The 21657-nt window shown below is 40.1% G+C and overlaps 2 long non-coding RNA genes across 5 annotated transcripts; one reads left to right on the plus strand and one right to left on the minus strand.

Annotated features, from left to right (window-relative positions):
- Positions 1–5534: 5534 nt before the first annotated feature.
- LOC148420998 (uncharacterized) lies at positions 5535–11848 on the minus strand. 4 transcript variants are annotated; one of them, XR_015866053.1, is made up of 4 exons: positions 11789–11848; positions 11153–11307; positions 10450–10534; positions 5535–5798 (listed from the first exon to the last, which is right to left on the minus strand). It is a non-coding gene; the product is annotated as an uncharacterized LOC148420998 (long non-coding RNA). The 4 variants fall into 4 exon arrangements; XR_015866052.1 differs by having other exon boundaries at positions 11246–11307; positions 11789–11823; XR_015866051.1 differs by lacking the exon at positions 11789–11848 and adding an exon at positions 11388–11527 and having other exon boundaries at positions 11246–11307.
- On the plus strand, positions 11407–21377 carry LOC148420999 (uncharacterized). Its single transcript, XR_015866050.1, has 4 exons — positions 11407–11525; positions 16528–16606; positions 19064–19209; positions 21019–21377. It is a non-coding gene; the product is annotated as an uncharacterized LOC148420999 (long non-coding RNA).
- Positions 21378–21657: the final 280 nt, after the last annotated feature.

A 21657-nucleotide genomic window follows, 5' to 3' on the forward strand; every position in this document is an offset into this window, starting at 1 on the left:
GCCAGAGTTGGTTTTGCTGGAGAAGGTACCCCGGGCTAAGCCTGCCAGCCTTCCTGTCTGGATGCCAGCCCGCCGGCCCACCAGGCTGCCTGTTGGCTACTGAGCGGGACACGGCTAGGTGAGGACTGGTGATCTGGACCACATCAAAGTTTGTCATTGGTGATGTCCTTCTTTGCTTTTAACCACCAGGTTAAAAACAAAAACACGTATGTGTGCCTCAGGGAAAACAAAGATTTCAAGGAAGCATCAGACAACATGCTCTTTATGAATATTACTAATAACAATGATTATGGACGTAGTCAGGACTTAGCCAGAAAGCATCCATATATTTTATCTATGATTTTGAGTGACCATCTTCATTTTACTATTAGTTCTATTTATGGAATGTGGGAGAAGACAGGCGTGCCCGGGGCAGACTCATGCGAAGTCCACACAGGAAGGCCAGGGTGAGCTGAAATTGAAACCGGGACCTGTCAACTCTGAGGCAGTCGTGCTAACCGGTCTGCACACCATGCCACCCTTACCTAATGATGTATTGTAACAATAAAATAAGAAATTGAAGAGCATCAATCTAAGGATATTACAAATAACACAGGCTCTTGTAGAAACGATTGGCTTGCTAGTTTATACACAACTCACTCATATCTCAAGGTACTACAGTAAAAGATGCAGGATACTGTTTTGATGAGGCGCTTCTGTGAGAAGCAAGCATCTTCTTAGAAAGAAAGCATATCATTCTACCTCTATCGAATGTGTTGTCTTTATCAAATGTGTGATTTTCAAATTAAAATTTACCATTCATTGGACAGACAATACTAACATGCGCTTCCATTTTTGTCTCCCTTCTGCTCTTGAACTTGCTCTCCCACCCACAACAGGAGCCTATTGGGTAATGCCAACAACAACAACAGCCAATCAGTGTCCACTCCAGCTTGTGATTGACCTTTGTTTTCCAAGCACAAAAACCCTGATACAGAAAAAACGCATCTAATCAGCAAATAGAAATGATCAAATTATAGATTAAAAATGAATTTAACTAAAATGTAAAAAATATATATGTATAATTCTTTAACTACTGCAATCATCTGATCGCAAATAATCAGTCATTTTGGCACCCCTAAAAAGAATAGCTGGGGAGAAGTGGCACAAAAAAGAAAACTTGAATAAGATAATCAGCAAGCATGCTAAAAATCGTTCATTCATTCATATTCAAGCTGTCCTCATGATGATTTGATGTGTTCTATTAAATCGTTGTGTGATTTAATGCTAATTAGGCCAGAGAAATGATTTTCTGCATGGTTGGATCGTTGCTGCTGCGTTGCAGCAGACGGTGGGTGATGATGACGATGAAACGGGACGATGATGATATGTTGCTATGACAGGTGTGCTCACATGCCTTGCAGGTGATGTCTCTCATGCTCACTTAGCTAATGAGTCCAATTAAAGTAATTAAGAGCTGGCAGGGGAAACCTGCTCCACTCCCCCACCCCTCCATTCTCCCCTTGCCCAGTTACATCAACGTAACACGCAGCCTGCGCTGCTACATGCCATCGACATTTGTCTCCCTTCTATTGTCCCGCCATCTTCCTCCTGTCGGTACATGGCATTCCGTGACTTTCTAAAAGAATCATGAAGAGCAAAACGAGTGTGCACTTCACATGCACTTAAGAGACACTTTTGGTCACAGCGGTGAGCAAGGGAGAGAGCCTGCAGGAGAAAGAACACACTTTGAGAGGGCGAGGAGAGGATGCCAAGCCAGGCCCTAATGAGGGAAGAGATAATTGTTTTGTTTTGTTAGGTGGGAGGGGCTGGGGGGGAGGGGGTTGAAATGACATGGTTTTCGGATGACGGACGGGGGGGGGGCTTGATACAATGGTGGTGGAAGTGGGCAATAGAATAGATCTTTATTCATCCCGTCTTTGGTTTTGACGTCAAAAGTTGAATATGAAAATAAAGTTTTGCATATTTGGAAGTGATCAACATTAAACAAACAAAAAGTTCATATTTAGAAAGATCATATTTAGTCGATCATCACTTGCTTAGGATAACTGCACTGATCCGGTAACTCCTTCTTTGGTGATGCGATTCCCAGTTAACCACATTCGCTCAGTTAACCACATTCTCTCAGTCACTTTTAAGAAGGTACTACTATCAATGTAATTAGTCATTTTCAGCAGTAGAAAGATAAGATTTTGTCCATATGCAATATATAACTACCAACTATTACTAAAAAACAAACACATTCTGCCACTTGCTGTTGACCGATAATGGCCTCACATGTACTCAGGGCTCAAGTAACAATCACAGATCGTCTTAAGAACGTCATGTGACCAAACCCAGGAAATAGGTGAGCTATGATTGGTTGTCACCTGAGTCTTCTGCGCATATGTCATTTTCAGTTGACAGTGGCAAAATGTGTAATTAATGGTTTTGATTGAACATAAAAATTAATTCTCAAATTGATGACAGACAAGTTCAAAATGGCTAATTAAGTTTAGTATGCTTTTCAGTGTTATGAGGTACTATGCATGCTCAGGAGTTTGACTTGAGTATAAGTTTCCTGTGTTTTTTTTTTTTTTTTTTTTTGGCACTCAGTCTTGAGACATTATCCTTCTCTCCCAATCACTTTGGTTGCTTTTCAATTTAAATTGGCAGATGTCTGCCTTCATTTAACTCTTACCATTTTGTGTTACATCAAATGGAGATGAATGAATTTGTCCTAGGAGAAACCATGCAATACCGAGTGATAGTACCGCCAGTGACTATCACAAATGAGTTTGTGTTGGCTTTTTGAAGAGATCCATTTTTCTCCTTAAAACATAAAGCGGACGGTCCATTTTAGGCGTCAGCAACCTTGAATACTTCAGCCGTTTTGACCGTTTCCCTTGGGGGGACACCGGGAACCATAAAAGCTCTTTGACATTTAAAGTGAGGACAACGCTGCATAAGGAACATGTCATAGTAATCCTTTTATTCATTAAATGAAATCCAAGCTTATTCTATCCACTCGCAGCCATCCAAAAATGTAATTTTATTGCATGTGGATCATGCAGCCAGCTGTCCAACTGAATGGACTATTTTACTTAATGTAACATTTATATTTGCAAAATAATTGACAATTACTGTAAAATATTTTCTGTACCAATCACAAGTTTTCAAACACAACTTCAAATGCTCTCACTCATTTATTGCTACAGAAATTTGAGTTATTAATTCTTAAATATAGTGTACAGGTGTGAACTGAAAGTCATTGCAGGCCATAAACAAAAATCCACATCATAAAGCTGACTGAGACTAATCATCTTGACAAAAATGTGTCTACTTTTGAATCTAAATTCTAAAACCTATTGGTTTGAATAGCATTCCTACATTAGCTAGTGATTTCTTGCATGTTGCTGCCTAGTCGGGGTGAGCTTTGTATCTTACAAAATAGAAAAAAAATATGAAGACATTTCCAAACCTTTAACTGGTACTGACAATTGCCTAGACACACCTCTACTTCCAAATAAATTACCTTTCTGGACGGCCATTCATTAGCTGATTTTGTTCGTAAAAAAAAAAGGGGGTGGGGGGGCAACTCAAAACAAGAACGTCATGAAGAAAACACTTTGTTATTTGTATCAAGATCTGCTCTAGGAGGAAAACATTATCAAGTTGTCACTATACATACACATCTTGCTATGGTACAGTTCCTTTTGAAACAATGACTAGCCTTTCGAATCATATCCTGCTTAACTATAATGAAAAAAACTGCAGGCAGTGCATTCCCCCTTCTACTGTATTTCAGAGCATTAATAGTTACTAATAGTTACTTCCCAGCAAATGTGTCTAAACTGCCTGAGTCATTAGCGATATCACTGAAAAAGACCAGACCTTCATTGGGCATCCCTGCACTACAGTATCGGCGGGGGAAAGATATACTGGGCAGAAGGTTTGTTTACGATGGCAGCGCCGGCATTTGTATCAAGAAAAATGTGCTAGTTAAAAAATCTGACCTACAGGCAACTTTGTTTGTATCTCCAAATGTTCTCAAATAGAATGTTCAAATGTAGAGGAGTGTCTGTACGTAGAAAGTCAGCATCCATTCATATCTTCCGCTTATCCGTGGTTGGGTCACGGGGGCAGTTGCCTCAGCAGGGAAGCCCAGACTTCCCTTTCCCCGCCCGCTTCGTCCAGCTCCTCTGGGAGGAGGAATTCCCAGGCCAGCTGAGAGACATAGTCTCTCCAGTGTGGGTTAGAGTTTATTTGGACAATTTTATGTTTCATCATTTATTTTTCTGCCATGTTAGGTCCAATATGATGTGAAGTCTTTGATCGGGCCCTTCCTTGAACCTACTAGTTGCTATTGAGTAATTTATTTGCTTTTTATTCCCCTTTTTATTCCCCGCCACCATAGAAAATGTGGCCAAGATGGCCGTAAACTCGTCCATGTAATGCTTATGCTCCACTGTAGGCAAGTTTGGCTGCATGCAAGTTGTCTTGACAAAATGTAGCCCTTTAACACAAATAGCAAAAAAATAAACATATTTAGAGGCAGCTTTTTTTGTTTTAATAAACCATAGATAGTGTCCTGATTAGCACAGGAGGTACACTTTAAATGTACACTAATGTATCTGTATCTGAGGGTGACCTGGAGCCCTGCTAACTGATTTTGCGATTCCAGTCAAAAAGTGTCATAAAGCTGGCTTAGAACATGCCAAGAGGTGCAATGTTGTTTTCCGTGCAAAGGTTGCCTACTTTGAAGTATCTAAATAAATATTTGGAAAAGAAAAACTGTACTACTTTATATTTTGTTCATCAAATTTTAAAACATATTTCAGAATGCTTTGCTCTGAACGGTGTGCAAGCGACTTATTCATATTATTGACTTTGGGATCCAATTTTTTTTTAATGAATGAATTAGCGGGTGTTTCCAAACTTGACGAGTATTGCATCTTTTTCAAAACAAATACAACCTCAGAGGAACCATCTAAAATACAAATGAAATCTTGAAAAACATTTGATCCACACATGCTCATTACATAATTATAAACATCATATGTTTGCCATAACTTTAATATGGTCCTCTAAGGAGTAAATAAAAACTGATACGTCCCCCCGGTTTTCGGAATGGAAAAGACAGTCATATGGAGCACATTAGAAAATAGCTGCAGCCACAAAACAATTCACCCACATTTAAAAAATAAATAAATAAATAAAAATCCGTTTTGATCATGCATCTTTTACACAAAAGACCGTCACTGTCAAAATAAACATTCATGGATTAATCACTCAGTCCATAAATTGTAATAGTGAGAAGGGCTCACATCTGGACATAACTTATTCCTCCACATCTGCTCACATTTATAGAAGTGTATGAAAGTTTACTTTTATTTCTTGGAATCCAACAGACACGCCGTCAAAAAAAAAAAAAAAAAAAAAAATCACCTTTGTGAAGCCGGATCGCATTTTGTGAGCGAAAACGACTTTGATGTGAACCCTGCTTTTGCTTCACGCGTCTGCAAAGTGTTTTGACAAAAATGAAACGGGACAACTTGGCTTTGCCTTTTTATCACATTGGGGAAAACTAGAAACACAACATCGGTGACCTTGCTTGAATGGGAGGAAAAAAAGAAAACAGCATCACCAAAATGACATCCGAGATCACTTTGGTAAGCTGGCGACTTGCGGCGTGCAGCAAATTATGCGGGTGGGCCGCGCTTTGCGAGCCAGGGTGGCAAATCCGCTCCAGACGCATGTCAGCGCTCCCACGAAGATAGATGGCGTCGTTACACAGCCTCCATCATGCTCTTGCTCATCTGGAATCGCCAATCATCATGAGTTGAAGCAGAATTTGACACCCAGCTCACTCTCTCTGATTTATTTGTGCATTAATCAACAGTCATAGAAATGTTAATGGCCCACACTTAGTCAAATGGCCAATTTTCATCCGCAGTCATTTTGTCTGATGTTACCAGGCAGCCTAGAATAAATAGATAATGGAGGCAGACATTGCTAACTTATGCAGCGCTGCGATAACGCATCGTAAAAACACTTGGTGAAATTACGCTCATGTTATTGCTAATAGGACCCATTCAAGTAGCCGTTAGGCAATAAGGGCAGATGGAAGTAGCATCCCCTCCAGGCCACCAGATGCTGATGTTGTTACCCCTCCACCAATATCATTTCATTTGCCCTGTGGAATTATTATTGCTCAATGTAAATACAGGGGCTTAGTTTACAAATCTCTACTTCAGTCCAAAATCGCTCTCTCTAACTTACTCTAATGCTCTCGTGGAGTCAGAATTGCAGTGAAGGAAAATTCTTTTTGGCCATGAAAGCCAAACAGTTAATTGAAAACAGTGATGCTGTAACTGAGCTTGGCCTCCTTGTGCCACTGATTTGATGACATATTTTTATGCCGGTGCGCAAATTAGTTCATTGCGCTCGGTTCATAACCTCAAAACGTTGTGCCTCAAACTCTCGTAAACTGGAGACACCAGTGACTGCCTCGCAGAATAACTACCAGGGATGCAACTCATGCAAATACAATGAAAAGTCATCTGTAGCGCATTGCAAGTTCATGTGGACAACAAGTAATAATGTTTTAACGCTTGTTTACTGTTTATCAGGGTGATATTTCCACTGGTTGTCAGATTTATTCAAACAGCTTCAATCAAGAAACACAAGCATACATATTTTATTTATGTTCCTTTTGCCAATTAAAAGACATAGGATGAAATTGAAGCTTTTAAGGCCTACACCCTTTTTAAATAACACAACATATTTCAGTAAAGAGAAATCCCCACTAACAAGGCACACGCTTATTCATTTGAGACCCAGTGAATGTTGAAAGAACAAAATTGAACGCTTTAAACCCACAGGCATTCAAAGTGACGAACTTTGGGAGATTGATTGAAAATAATGCATAGCGTGAATCCTACAGGGGTGTTAAAAAATTCCATTTGTACTCCCCCTATCTTTTAAGTTTCATTCGGACATATGGAAAGCCATCAGTATTTGACGTTTAGGCTTTGCACTTCTTTTAGCTTCTTACTCACTTTGCCAATTGATAATGGCTTAGCGTTGTAAAACTGCTGCCTAGCAAGACGTTTTCCTGTCCCTGCTTGCAGTTCAGCGACAATTAGAGAAGCTTTATGGCCACCACTCAACACCAACGTTTAGTGCAATTTACGCCATCAAAACAGGGCAGGTTCACCACTAACTGAAAAACTCAATTGCACTTGTTCAAGGGTACCCCCCCCCCCCCCAAAATCATTATCATCATCTTCAGGTTTAAAGGCTTCAAGTAGATGACGCTGCACAAGAACGGTGTAAATTGTACAATGTGTTGCATCAGTGTTATGGTCATAAAGCTTCTCAAACTGGTGGTGACAAAAAAAAATGGCAATTTTATTATGCTGTCAGCTAATTTTTATTTTAGAACTTCTACTATTGAATTCCAAAATCCCAAATTAGCCTACTCACATTGAAGTACAGTGTAGAACAGTATATCAACCATGTAATGGTAAAAGGTGGTATCACAACTTAAAACTATATGAATCGCACAACTGTGTGTATTTTTCTTTCAACCCACAAAAACTCTCAGAGAAATGCCCACAACATTTCAGTATGGCTGGCAACTATTTCAGAGTGTGCTCAAAGACAGCTTGGATAGGCTCCAGTATGCCTGTGACCCTTGTATGTACAAGCGGTTAAGATAGCGGTTGGTTGGATGGATGGATGTCTTTTTCGTAAATGCCAATGAAGACTGAATTGTGAGTATGCAAGGGGGTTCCACTGCAGTCAGGGAAACATTTTAAAATCCCTGTCCCCAAAAATCAAACTACAATTTCTTTCTTTATTTTTTGAAATTAATTCCTTTTTTTTTTTTTTTTTAATCTATCAAGGGGCACTCAGTGTAGGCCCCTGACTGCTGGTGGCCCACAGGCTGCCTGTCTCTATTCCTCTCCTACATAGTGCTTTGTTTAATTTCCAGTAATGAACTTAACTTTACACTTGTGGGACAGCTAAAAGTGTTTAAAATGAGGTGCATTTTACACATTACAATACATTATTCATAATGTGGGATTTCCTATGCCTAAAATCTTTCCAAATGCAAACACAGTTTACTGGTATCCCCAAATGACAGGTGGTTGACTTTGTATGCTCCAACGTTTCTAATGAATAAAGTAATAATACGATATAAACAATGAAGCGGAGGTAAAAGAGAACTGCCGTGTGTTGTCACCATCTATTCACAGTGTTGTTTTTGGAGTTGCTTCCTGCCATTGGTGGTTGGTTAAATCAAACCAACAAATCCGTGCGACTGCCAATATTTTGCGAGGCACAAATGACTGTTGCATGAAATCTGCCTAGCAACAAGTGGCCGTGTGAGCAGGAACGATAATCCGGGCGGTTTAGTTGTGAACCAAGACTGAATTTCACCCTGTAGACTATATGTTGTCCTTCCAGTTTGATGGATGAGCCAATATAAGTAATAATAACACATCCGACAGCATACTGTCATGTTCTTGGTACCTTTTCACATAACACACCGGCGATTCATAGCAATAGATGTGTACCACCTTGCCAGCCTCTCAGAGTGAAGAAGCGTGTGCCAACGTGTGTAAAAGAGGAAAATTGAGAGAAGAGGCCAGTGATGCTAGAATGCTGAAATGAGATAGGCTGAGGGCTAAAGTGTGTGTGTGTTTTTGGGGTACAGAGGAAGGGTGCAGGTGGCAGCGAGCTGGCGTGGGCCTGGGCTCTCTGTCCCCTGGCTGTGCCAGCCTCCATCTGTCATCAGCAGGAACATCTGCAGCCCAAGGTGCCCTTGTCGCCCAGCGTTAGAGTAACGAGTTTGGCGTTTCCATTAGTCGGCCGCACTCGCCCGCTTCGGCGTCGGCCAAGAGCGTGGCATTTTTTGGGTGTGATCTGGTGTGTGTCTAGATAGCAGGCCGAGGATGAGAGAGCAAGCTGGAGATTTGTTTGTCGGTTGTGTCTGTGTGCGCTTATACGCGTGTGTGCGTGTGTGTGTGTATGTGTGTGCCAGGACAACATGGCAGCGTGGCACATTGACCCAGCTGGGATGAGCCGGCATGTCGAGTCATGTCCCCTCCTGATGAGAGCCGGTGCCCAGTGCGCTCACGCCACTGCCAGACCTCCGCTCTATTTTCCTCACCCATCCCCACATCTTCCCGTGCCCCATCTGTCCCCCCCCTCACCCTGCCCTCTCCCATCCCTCGCTCACCTCTCTGCCATCCCTTCTTTCCTCCCCCGTGCTCCTCACACTCGCTCTCCTCCAGATCTGAGCCATTCTCACTTTTTTTTTATCTTCCTGTTCCCAGAAAACAGATGGTACTTCTTTCCCGCTTCTTTTCATCCTCGTCTCTGTGTATCTCCCCCCAACTCCCCCCCCCCCCCCCCTTTAAACCTCCATCCCTTCTTCCTCCTTGTCCCTTGTTTCTTCAGCATCACTCCACTTTGACCAATCACTGGTGTTTTCTACTTTGAAAATATCGGGATTATTTCGGCGAGCATATCAGAAGAAAAAAAACACAAAAAAACAGAACAACAGAAAAGACACAACCGCCAGCTCACATTGAAATCTTAAAACTGAATGGAGAAAAATAAATAAATAAAAAATGACTTTTCCTTCAAAATCAAAATGATCTTGTAATAATACACGTTAATTAAAAGTCTCGCACCATATTTAAATAATTTATGGAAAGTCTGTCATATACAGCTTGAGGGATAAAGTTCTATACGGAAAAAAAATAGAATAATACAATATCAATGTACTTTTCAACAAGATTTTTGTACAGTATAGGGTCTGCAACCCGTTTTTGTAATTCAAGTGCCTTGGTTTGGAATTGTTTTTTTTTCTTGTTCAGATACCGACATATAGTATTGGTGTATGAGTCAAAATGTTTTTTGTCACACCACCACGGAAAGAATTTTTAATGCTCTGCATGACAATACAATGGGAAATGGGTTGAGAGGGCCAAATTCCAAACAAACTTTGGTTTACCAAATATGATTTGGCCACAAATGTTTCTTTCTACTTCAACTGTTGCTCCTGACTTCTGATACAAACAACACAACCTTTTTTCTGAAATCACGTTCAGTCATCAATTCAGGTCACTGGCATTTACGCAGTTGCCGTTACTACTGATCACATTGTAATAAACCATGCCATGCACTCGAATGTGCATTTTCAGCCAGCGGATTCATCTCATTGACCAAATTGTATGGGGAGGGATTTGGAGAAGGAGAAATAGTGTCCTGCTAGGCATACCGTATTTCTCCGTGTACAAACTGACCTCACTTATAAGCCGACCCCTAACTTTAGTGGTTATATAGAGCATGACTGTGCAATTATAACACCTGGTGTGTGTTAGTAAAATGACTAAATTACAGAACTTATTAGATGAATTTCTTCATCATATATTGAATAATCGAACATCTTACTTGGGATGTTCATTACCCAAGTGACGACCGCTGTGAGATCAGCTGAAGGAAGTTTGCCTTGGCCCTCCAATTTTCGGTGGAGTATCTGAAAAGCAAACATACTAGCTGCAGCCCAGCAGTACATTATGAAATGATGTTACCATGTTGTGTTTTGAACAGATTAAGGTTTAATGGGGCATATGTTCCATTTGAGAAGTCTCCATGGATGTTGCTCATCTCCCACCCAACACATTTTTTTAAATTAGTTTTAAATGGCTGGAATATTAAAATGTTTCATATCACTTGCCATCATGATGCACAGACTGCTTTAGCCGGCAAAGCAGCACTTTTTTGGTTGTATCCAAAATGTGCACTTAATTTGACCTCAATTGCCTAAGATCAATTCAAGTCAATTCTGTTTGCTCAATCAATGCTGGACAATCAAATTCATGCTCAATGACCATTCCATTAATTATGATTTATCCCTAATTTGTGGTGGAGGTGAAGTGGAACAATTTTCATTAAATTCTCACATTTTCCGCAATCTATAACAAAACTAAGTCAATTGGGGACCATTTCAAATGGTGCATAGTAAATCGGCAGTTCATGTAATCCAATCATGACGAATGTAAAACAAAAGACAAATATGAAATGTAACTGACAATTACTATCGGCACAGCCATTTGTCTTTTGATCGCTCGTGTCATGAAAAGCTGGAACTTACAGCAGATGACTTTGGGGTGACAGGAGGAGCACACCCTAGACTTGTTGCCAAATTGTTGTGAGTGTCCCTAGTTGCCGCGGGGAGATCACTCACATGATTTGTTTGGTGAAGTTTTTATGCTGGCCGGATTCCCTTCGTGATGCAACTCTTATGTCCTGCGGGGAATGAACCCACAATATTAACATAAAAGGCAAAACCATATACCGCAACACTGCTAAAATCGTCACATTACAACCTTAAAAGTCATAAAGCTGTTTATCAATTGAGGTCTCTTTGGCCTTGTATTATATTGGAATCCATGCACTGGACTGAGCTACACTGAACAGCAACCAAATCTCAAATCCACATTCAAAATCAAAACAAGAGGAAACTGGTAAGATGACATTTTAAAACAGTTATGATATAATTTTACATAATTATTTCCATCTTCACACATCACAAAGCTTTATCAACACATTTATACATTCTTCCCTTCTCACCCTGCCCGTGTTTTTCAACTCGTCGCATCACTTTCCTTTTGAAAAATGGAAGGCAGGCAAGAAATGGACCCTGGGCAATAATGTGGCCCTATTTTAAATTGTCCATAGCTCCTCCATGACCCGAATGTTAACAAAACCCTATGGGGAAATTGCTTACCTCAATATGCCTTCCTGAATTTGGAGAATGGAATCATTTGGGAGGGGGGGGGGGGGGGGGATCTATTGAATATTCAAAACAATACATATTTGTCCATTATACATCGTGTATCTTTTCTTATCTCTCCTGGTTTATCCTTAACGTGCTCGACAGGACTCCTCTCTGCGTAACATGACTGCTGTTTGTGTTTGCAAACACATGGTGGCTCTAACGAGCAGCAATCTGTCTGCACATTAATGAAGCAGAGCCTTGGCTGCAATTGTGTCAATTACCCGCAGAATACTAATCAGAGCTGCACGAATAGGACAAGATGGATTCTTCTTTTTTTTTTTTTTTTTCATTTGCCCTCGTACTGCTTCATGAATCAGTTTGGAGAATTTAGATTGCACTTTACGAGTTTTTGACACATAACCTTTCTTCAGCCCAGAACCAGTCGTCTAACAACCTGAATGCAGCTTTTTTTTCTCTCTTTTGAGTCCAGTCACTCTGACACCAAGTTTTTTTTTTTTAACTTTTTTTTTACTCTTGGCACATCCTTCTCCTGGCCCCATCAACACTTAAAAAGTGTCGTTAAGAGCGAGCGAGCAAGTGAGATGAAGCAAAGGGAAGCGACAACTGCTAATCAATAAGATTTCTGCAACCCCTTTTTTTTCTACACCTCCTCTTCCCCCCAAGAGGCCCGTGGCATTCAAGACGAGCCAAGACGAGCTTGGCATTGTAGAGAACGCCTTAAAAAGAAACACCTGCGAGGTGGAAGACTTAAAAAAAAAGAAGTAGATGGAGAGAAAAATCCTGCTTTTCGCAGCTCTTAAAAATGTTGGCAAATGTTCCATGGCTTTTTCTGGGAACAAAACAGTAAAGAGAAAGCTCTCCCATGCAAGTGAAGACAAAAGGGAACGCTTTTCCATAGAGACGGGAGGTGTCATTACACTTGAGACGCTTGCCAGATTTGGACTTTATCTTATCCCCCCCACCCCCACTGTCTATACTGTCTTAGTTTATTAGGCAAACAAACAATAAATAGTGTTTTTTTTTTTTTCAAAGGGGGATTTGGGAAGGGGAGACAAAGATGTAGTGCGACGTGGCAAGGGATGGAAGTGGCGAGCGAGGGCGCACGCAAACAGATGGCACTCTTGGCATGCGATGCTCTCTTAAATCTGTTTCTGCTGTTTTTCCTCATGTGTACGAGGCTTTAACCTCGTGCTAACCTGTGTCCTGACCTGACCTGCAACCCCAACTGCTGTTTGTACTTGTGTACTGCACTGTCTGTCCAAGTGTGCGCGTGCGTATGTATCTGTCCAGCTACCTACCCGGCAAATTGAGTCCTTTCATTAAATTAAAGGCTAATGCAATCCAAATTATTTTAATAGCACCTTGCGCACGGAACATGTAAAAACACTTTTTAACACGGTGTCATCTACAGCTGTGTTTCCCGACCTTTTTTGTCTGGTGTACCTCCAAACCTTTATGTCATGCCATGAGTTAACCTGAAGAAAAAGGTTTAAATCATTGTGTTGATTTTTTTTTTTTTTTCTAAATCATAATAAACATCAATCTAATTTAGAAAAAAGTGTGGTTGAGAGTGATTGGAACAATTTAAAACTGCCGCAAAGACTTTGACAATAAGAGCCCCAGCTGTGTTATTACAATGCACAGCCAAAAAGAAAGCCTGTTTTCCGATTTGAGAATGGCTGCATTGTGAACATTACATTTACTGAGACATTTGTATCGGAGACCACCATCTTTACAGGAACACATTGTTTTCATCGTTGCTTTTTAATGTCAAATACTGCACAAACACCAAATATTTTCATCTATATATTCAATGAGATTGGATTCATTAAATCATATCCAAACCTCTTTAGGTTGGTTAAAAACAAGGCATCAAGACATGTAAAGCAAAGAAGCTGGGGCTCTATCATATCTCATTTTATTGAATAGTATCTCATCAAAACAGTAGAACAGTGTGCACCAAAGAGTTGAGCTATATTTTTCTTTCCAGAGTCTCCACTAGTTGAATAGGAGGCAGAACCTTTGGCTATCACAACTCTCTCCCATAGGACTTTCATCTGTTTTAAGTCCAAAAGAGAGAAGACAGACATCCTCTTAAGAGGGGGTGTAAAACCCTTCCTGTTTGATAGAGGTTGTACTGTTGGTAAAATGTGTGCTTGCCTTCAAACAACCATGCTTCAACTCCAGGACTACAATTTTGGGGCTTATTTTTCAACTGTTTTTTTTTTTTTTTATATATATAATTAGTGGTACTCAATGCATCAGTCGCGGTCAACTGGTCGATCGCAAAGATAGTATTGGTAGATGGCATTACATTGCGCGACATAAAACATGCACAAACAACCGGGTCAAATGCTAATTTCTGATGCACATGTCTAGTACGTTACATATACTTTAAATTTCACCAAAGCACTTATTATTAGTACAAAGCAAACATTTTGTCTTTTATTTATAGCTGCACATTTATGTCCTAAAAGTCTGCAATTTAAAATGCAAAAAATTTGTGTAATATTTACTTAAGATTTACCAGCGTGGCTGAGCTAAGATGTTCACATTGCTTTCCTTATATCAATGATTAAAACAATAAAAGGCGGCTCGTGGAGCAGCGGTCACCTTGTCCGCCTCAGGGTTTATGGATCCGAGTTCATATGGGATGGGCACCAGCACCCTTGTGAGAATAAGGGGCTCTAGGAAATGGATGGATGCATGAAAAGTTACAGTGGTTGAGTCTTGCTATGTTGATTAATCCATCGTAAAGAGATCTTACATTGTTTTGGGCTCTTGTTGGATTCGCGAGGTGATAATTTGGTCAGTCGAAGGATTAAGCTAATATTGCTAATGTTGTCATTGTGCATTTTACTTGTGGTGCTGAGCTGTAGTTTTAGCCCTTAGTTTAAGCTCACCAGTAGCACTTTGCACGTTCAGCTGCTGGAAGAGTAGATATTGGGGCAAAAAAAGTTTGCACCCCTGTCTTAAATAGTTCATTATTATAATGTTTAATTCTATGGATACACCAATGCCACTCATGCTTCAGGTCCACTGGTTAGGGGCCAGCATCATTTGAGCAGGGTGCTTTCAACCCATGTCATTGTTTATTTTCATTGCAATTCTGGATTCTTGCATGCCTTTTAAAACCATATTTTATTTGAGAATCCACATGTAATGCATTTTGAGCTCTGGAAATCAATATCAATCATGAGCAACAGTGTTGATTGCAAATGATGCCACATTTGCTCATTAATATGTATGAAGAATGCACTTTCGGACAAAGGTTTAGATGGTGACTTATGCTATGTGCATAAGTTTGACTGACTTTGACTGACTTTTAAAGGCTTCAAAATGAGCGGAAAGGAAGCTATATGCATCGAAAGGTAGGATTTATTGTGCAGTAGCATTCACTCTGTTCTGGTCCAGATAGCAATGCTAGTGTTGCTAATTTTCACAAAAATTAACTTTAAAAAGTCAGGTTGCCTTTTGAAGACACAAAACCTACTTTGGGGCTGTGATTTTTTTTGACCTGGGCCAATGTCTCGTCATAGTGTAGCAAGAGGCAAGGTAAATATACCAACCATAATTTGTTCCTGTTCTTCTTCTAACTTTTTTTGGCAATTGGCAACTGATGTTTGTTACAATACCATCCCTCCACTTCCCACCCAAAAAACCCCAAAAATGGTCTGGATTTTCAGTTTGTGCTCCATTTCTTGCACGTCATACTTGCACTCACCAAAATGTCTGTCTCCCAAAACATTTAACTCATTACAAAATCCATTCTTCTTCATTTCCTCAATAAGAGGAATCTGTATGCGGTTGTACCGTTTGTCTGTGTGTTTCAGTTCCAACAAAAAATCCTTTTCTATTGTATGTTTTAATTTGCTTTGAAAAAGGCAGAGAATGACCGCTCTGCAGAAAAACAGGACACAGCCATTGTCACAACCAAACAGACAACCTTGTTTGCATAGCGTTGCCTCCCATATTGAGTATCCAATCAGCTGAGTATCGAATCACAGTGCAGGTACTTGAAAGCGTTCAACGTGAGGCTTTCTAGCTGGCCTTACTGTCGCAAACTTGTGATATGATTAAAATTACAACTATCTATTAACTCTGTCTGCCCATTCACTCAAAGTGCACAGACGCCCGCAATTCTTGATTCTGAAGGCCTCAGGCAGATTTCATAAAGCCTGGACACACAGGTTAGCTGAATTCTGATTGGGTAAAAACTCAAACCTAAAACTACAACACTGGAAGGCGCATAACCAAATGGACTTGAATAGAACAGAGAATTCATTTGAGACTTTACACATATATGTATATATATATATATATATATATTAGGAAAAATCAATAAAAAAATTAAATTGACTTTTATTATGTTTGTTGGCTTGGTGGCTCTGATGACCCACCACTGGTATAAACAAAGGCTGCGAATTTTAAGAAAATTCAGAAACTTGACACAAATGCGCCTTTTCTTAACCCAATAGAAAAATAGAACAATTGTAATTGAGGCATATGACTCAATTTGCTTAGCTATAAAACTGCCTATTGTGAATAAATCTGAACGAATGTATTGATGGAAGCAACGTACAACACCTGGTGTGTCGACCGCATATTAAGGCCACTTCCGTCTCTATGCGAAGACGCACATTCATGCGCTGACTCCCATAGACGCTCTATAGATTTGACTCAATACATGTCACTTATATGTATGTGTGTGTCTGTGTTTGTTGCAGGAACGGCGGCGGTGTGAGCTCATTTGCATAATCTCCCATTTAAAGGAGGGATGTGCTGGAAGCTGGGTGGGGGGTGATGGTAAAGAGCTGGGACTGGAGACGAGGGAGGGTGTACAAAGTGTTCATTGTGCAGTCACAGGATAGTAAGAATACCCCGTAGGGCCTAGTTGTTGTGTAATGTGTGTGTTTTGAATGTTTATCTATGTGTGTCTGTGTGTGGGAGCCACACCTGTCAGGAGAGCCTGAGGGAAGCAATGAGACCAAGATAATGCGCGTGTGTGTGTGTGTAGCAGATAGTCAATGGGATTTCATTAACATCGACAAGAGCATTAAAATCTTTGGGCCAAATCAAGGTTTTTATGTCCTAATTGTTTCCCTTTATTAACTTGGCTTGTTATCATGCCATTTTCTTCTTTTTCGCAGTATAACACAACTGCGCACACATTCATATGTCCTCCTCTCAATCTCAGCAGCAAGCATCCTTGCTGCAGCAGCATGATTTAATTACTTTTCTTCCTCATGCCAAATCATAATCTACGCAAGCAGGCCGATAGGATCAGAGTGAAAAAAAAAAAGTAATGGTAAAATTACATTTTTTTTCTTGACTTTTATGGAAGCTAGGGTGGGGGGCTTAGGAGAACCCAAAAGTGCTGAAGTAGCTCATGGCTGTCTCCACTGGTAGACCGTAAATGCGCCACAATCTGCTTAATATCCCCGCTGCTCTCATTAGATTAGAGAACATTAAGGAGATTGGGAGATTTGCACTCCATTGTTTCACTAAGACAACAAGAGGGGCACAGAGGCCACACTGCTAATAGTGAGGAACATGAAGTACAAAAGGGAGAGTTGTGAGAGGTTAAATAGATAAGCCAGTGGAAGCTTAACAGCTGAGGTATGAATGTGACCATTTTTAAGCTTGCACCGGTTGAGAAACCTCAAAACATTCCCTTGTACTCTAAACCGTGCAAGGAAATATATTCGTTCGTTAATTTTATTTTGTGAGCCCATCGTATTGTAATTGTTTCACATTCCAAATTATTTGTGGTTAGCAACAGAACTTGAGCTCTTAACATGGCCTAGAAAATGATATCGCTTTCTAGACTAAGTAATGTTTTAAATGTCAAATATTATTCATTCAAGAAAAATGGTCATTAAGGGACACTTTACTTATTACGTCCTTTTCAGCAACAGAAATGTATTTTTGTTTCTCTAATTAATTTGAGAACTAAATTATTTTCATGTACAGTTAATACCTTTAAAAACAGACATCGCCACTTGCGCTCAACTGAAATAGGCCTCATATGGGCTCAGGTAAACAATCAATCTTGCCTCAGGATACAAAAGTCACTTGACCAAATCCAGAAAACAAGTAAGTAATCATTACCTGAGCATCTGATCTTATTTGCAGTTCTTACAGGTGCTAATTGCACATGAACATAGACAAAATGTTAACTCTTGAAACTGTCTAAATGAGTAAAGTATCCCAGAGTTGTGTTCCCTGGCTAGCGACGTAACCCAAATGTATTTCCAAGACAGCGTGTGCAGTAGTCCATCACTAATCTATGTTGACGGTGTAATGAAGTCAAAATGAAGCTGTTCTATGCGGCCTCATCAGTCTAAAGACCAAACACGGCCATTTAGCTACTTCATGACAATGACGTCACAGTTGCTCAGATGGCTCAAAAAATGACCAGTTACTTTTGAACGTCATATGACCAAAGCAGCAAACAGGTCAGCTCCGATTGGTCGTTACTTGAGCCCTGAGCACCTGTAATGTCATATTTAGATGACAGCAAAACAAAGATAAAATGGCCGATCCCTGAGATTGATAAAAACCGATAGATTTTGCTACATAATTCATATTCCACAAACACTAATCAGAATGCTGTCTTTACACTATAGTGAGGGCATATACAACATATTATTGCAAAACAAAAACAAAAAAATCCACTCTGTTAATGACAACTTCCTTTGGCTCATGTGTCTCAGAGACAAGTGGAGCGTGTGAACTTGTGTCCAGTAAAGCAATGTTGCCATCTTTGGGATTCAGAAACATTATTGGAGCTCAAAGTCCTAATTCCACTTTGGGAATGCTGCCACCATTAACATAATAAGTCTACTTTGGCTGTAAAGGGGCTAGAAAGGAAAAGTTGTTGTTTTCCTCCCTTTGCTCTCTTGGCTCGCGCAGTGGTAAAGTTCCTCGGGCAAGTATAAACAAATGAGCACAAAAACAGCCATTTTTATTGTGCAGGCTCCCAGCAGTCAGATTGGGTAATAATAAGAACCATTAAACTTACTGTATGTGCTCTCATACCCTGGGAGGAAAATGATATAGCCTCAGTTTATATATGAATAAAGAAATACACAATATTATCGCTGCAACTTAGGGACCAATCACTTAATATACAGCACTCCCCATTGTTGAGAGAATAAAGCGCAAAAAGTTGGTCCAAAATTTGGCACGGTGCTGGTTAACACATTTGCCTCTCTGGGTGACTAATACGAGGGATTTTTTTTTTTTTTTTTTTTTCCTCAGTGGTGCTGGCTGATTCTGTAAAGCCACGCTGGACGGTGGCTTGTGTTTTGGCCGCTGAAGCACATTTTGGCCAGGCCCCGGATGATCTGCATTCCTGCTTGCTAGCTCGGAAGGATCACGCGGCCTCCAAAAGAGCACACTCGCTGGTCAGTGAACTCAACCTCCATGAAACGTACTCAAAGGGCGACGTACAATTGCTTGAAATCACCTTCAATTCAAGCAAAATGTTCAATAACTGTCAGAAGTAACGCTTTTTTATTGCTAAATAAACCTGTATTATTTCTTTTTCGTTTTATAAAAGTATGTCTTTGATCCTAAGTAGTTTCATATATTAAAAGAAAATCTCCAATAATGTGCATTTAAACGTACTCATTCAGATCACTGTCCCTAGTGACATCAATATTACACATGGCCACTAGAGGCCGCTAGAAGCTGTGTCCATTGCATGGACTGATTACATGCTGTACACAACTTCGCTGTTTCTGACCTCGAATTATTGGTTTTCTAATTAATCACGTCATAAAGCTGTGCTTGGTTTTTGGCATTTGCTCTATGATTGAAACTACTAAATCACATTTTTGACTCCTGAATTTATTTATTTATTTAATGCCATACACAATATATATTCACAAATTTAGTGAAATTCAACTTACACTCTTCTGTATGTATTATATTTGTTGTTGCACTCCTATAAACGTCTTTAAAAGTAATACAAACAACACAAAAAGGAAACGAAAAAAAAAGATACCCCTACATTGAAGTACATTTGCAATATCCCCAAAATAAAGACAAAGCACTAATTATGCAAAATTGTGTATAAAATTAAAAATCCGGAGTACTTTAGTGGTTGTCACATTCTGTACAAAACAAAAGAGCATTGTTCTTTATAGTTACATAAAAGTCTTATTATAGAACAGTGGTTTCTGCGTAATAATTCTACCTCTTTGGTATTGTTGAATGATTGACAAAACACGCACATACACACAATTACAAAAAGATGCCAGCAAGGAAAAGTAAGAGAAAGTGTTGTTCCAAAATTAAAGCTACGGCACTTTGGATTTGAGCTGCTTTCAAGTCAAACAGGCCCAATGTTATTGCAGAAAAGGCATGCCATTCTGTTTATTTTAGCAGCGGAGGATAATCCTTTTTAATTGCTTGGATCATTATTGTTGTCACGTTACAGTCTATGAGCACCGTTTGTGATCTCAGGAACTTTACTGAAATGTTTCTTATGACTGCCAATATTGCTTCGGATTGACAGCGACCAAAGCCTGCTGAGTGTGTTGTCGGTTGGACGACATAATGGAACTCAGTTGTGCTGCTGTCGTGGGTGGTTGTGCGACCACTGTCTAAGCATTTAGCTGAGGTTGGCACAAGATGACCAAAACACACTCGTGCACACGCACAACACACACTTTGTACGTTTTGTAGGATGTCCACTGATGTCATGGCAACCCCATATCCTCAGCAAGGCGGAAGATGTCCCGTGCCAAAAAAATGCCATGGTAACTTTTTTTTTTTTTTTTTTTAGTTGCCCAGAAACCTTTGAAGCTTATTAAGTGAAACCGATGGGGAGACAAGTGGACAAGGAGAGAGAAAGGGGAGAGAAACTGGGGAAAGGCAGAGCGATTGGGAGCCCGTCCTGTCTCGCCGCCAAAATTGAGTCTTTGTTTTAAGGAACATTGTGAACCAGATTGCTAATGGCGCCTTCAGTGAATTAAAAAAAAAAAAGTTCCCCAATCACGTTGTGCCTAGCACCGTGCATCTGAAAATTGCTGTGCCAACATCTCTTCACTTCTCGAGCGGCTTGCAAAGTCGAATGCAAATCGCTGATGTAGACTGTATGTTACCTGCGGGTTTCAACTTGCTTGCGTTTGGGAGTCTGTTTAGAAATGAGAGAGTCTGTATATACCCTTCAGCATGTAATAATATTACTCCATTTCTCCTTGATGTAGCTTGCGGCGCCAGTGGTGCTGCCCAGTGAGACAGTGTCAGGCTCTGCCGGTTTCATTAGCGCTGATGGATGACCTCATGACAGCCATTCCAACAGCCATTCCACTCACCTCCACTTCAAAGAGAGCAACACAACAACTTTGACTGAGCCCACCTCTCGATGCAATCCCTGCCAAAGTAATTCCGTACATGAAATTTGAAAATGCACAAAATACTCTGTATTCATGCCATTAACAATAGGCTTGATGGATTGGAAACCTTATTATTATCATCATAAACTAGCTTGATTTCAAATATGCCCCCACCCCCACCTCCTCATTAACAGGATGAATGTGATTTAGGTATTATTAAATGTTCATTGAAACACTGTTGTTTTGAATAATTGAGCTCTTTTCACCTTACTGTAATCTGTGAAAAGTTGTACAAACACATATGATGAATCTCATTGGGATATTTTCTGGCCCCAGAAAACAAACGAACAGAAATGGGACCAAAAAAAGTTGTGAAGTGTTTGTTTCTTCTTACCACTTTTATATATTTAAGAAGTCGGCCTAGTATTAGTGCACATTTCTGCCAAATACTGTATCAGAATTGGCATCTGCCTACAAAAAATGATCGGGCAAAAAAGTGATGGGCATGTT

The sequence above is a fragment of the Hippichthys cyanospilos genome, chromosome 7, assembly GCF_059441005.1.
Source record: "Hippichthys cyanospilos isolate Australia breed blue-spotted pipefish chromosome 7, RoL_Hcya_1.0, whole genome shotgun sequence".
Taxonomy (NCBI): Eukaryota; Metazoa; Chordata; class Actinopteri; order Syngnathiformes; family Syngnathidae; genus Hippichthys; species Hippichthys cyanospilos.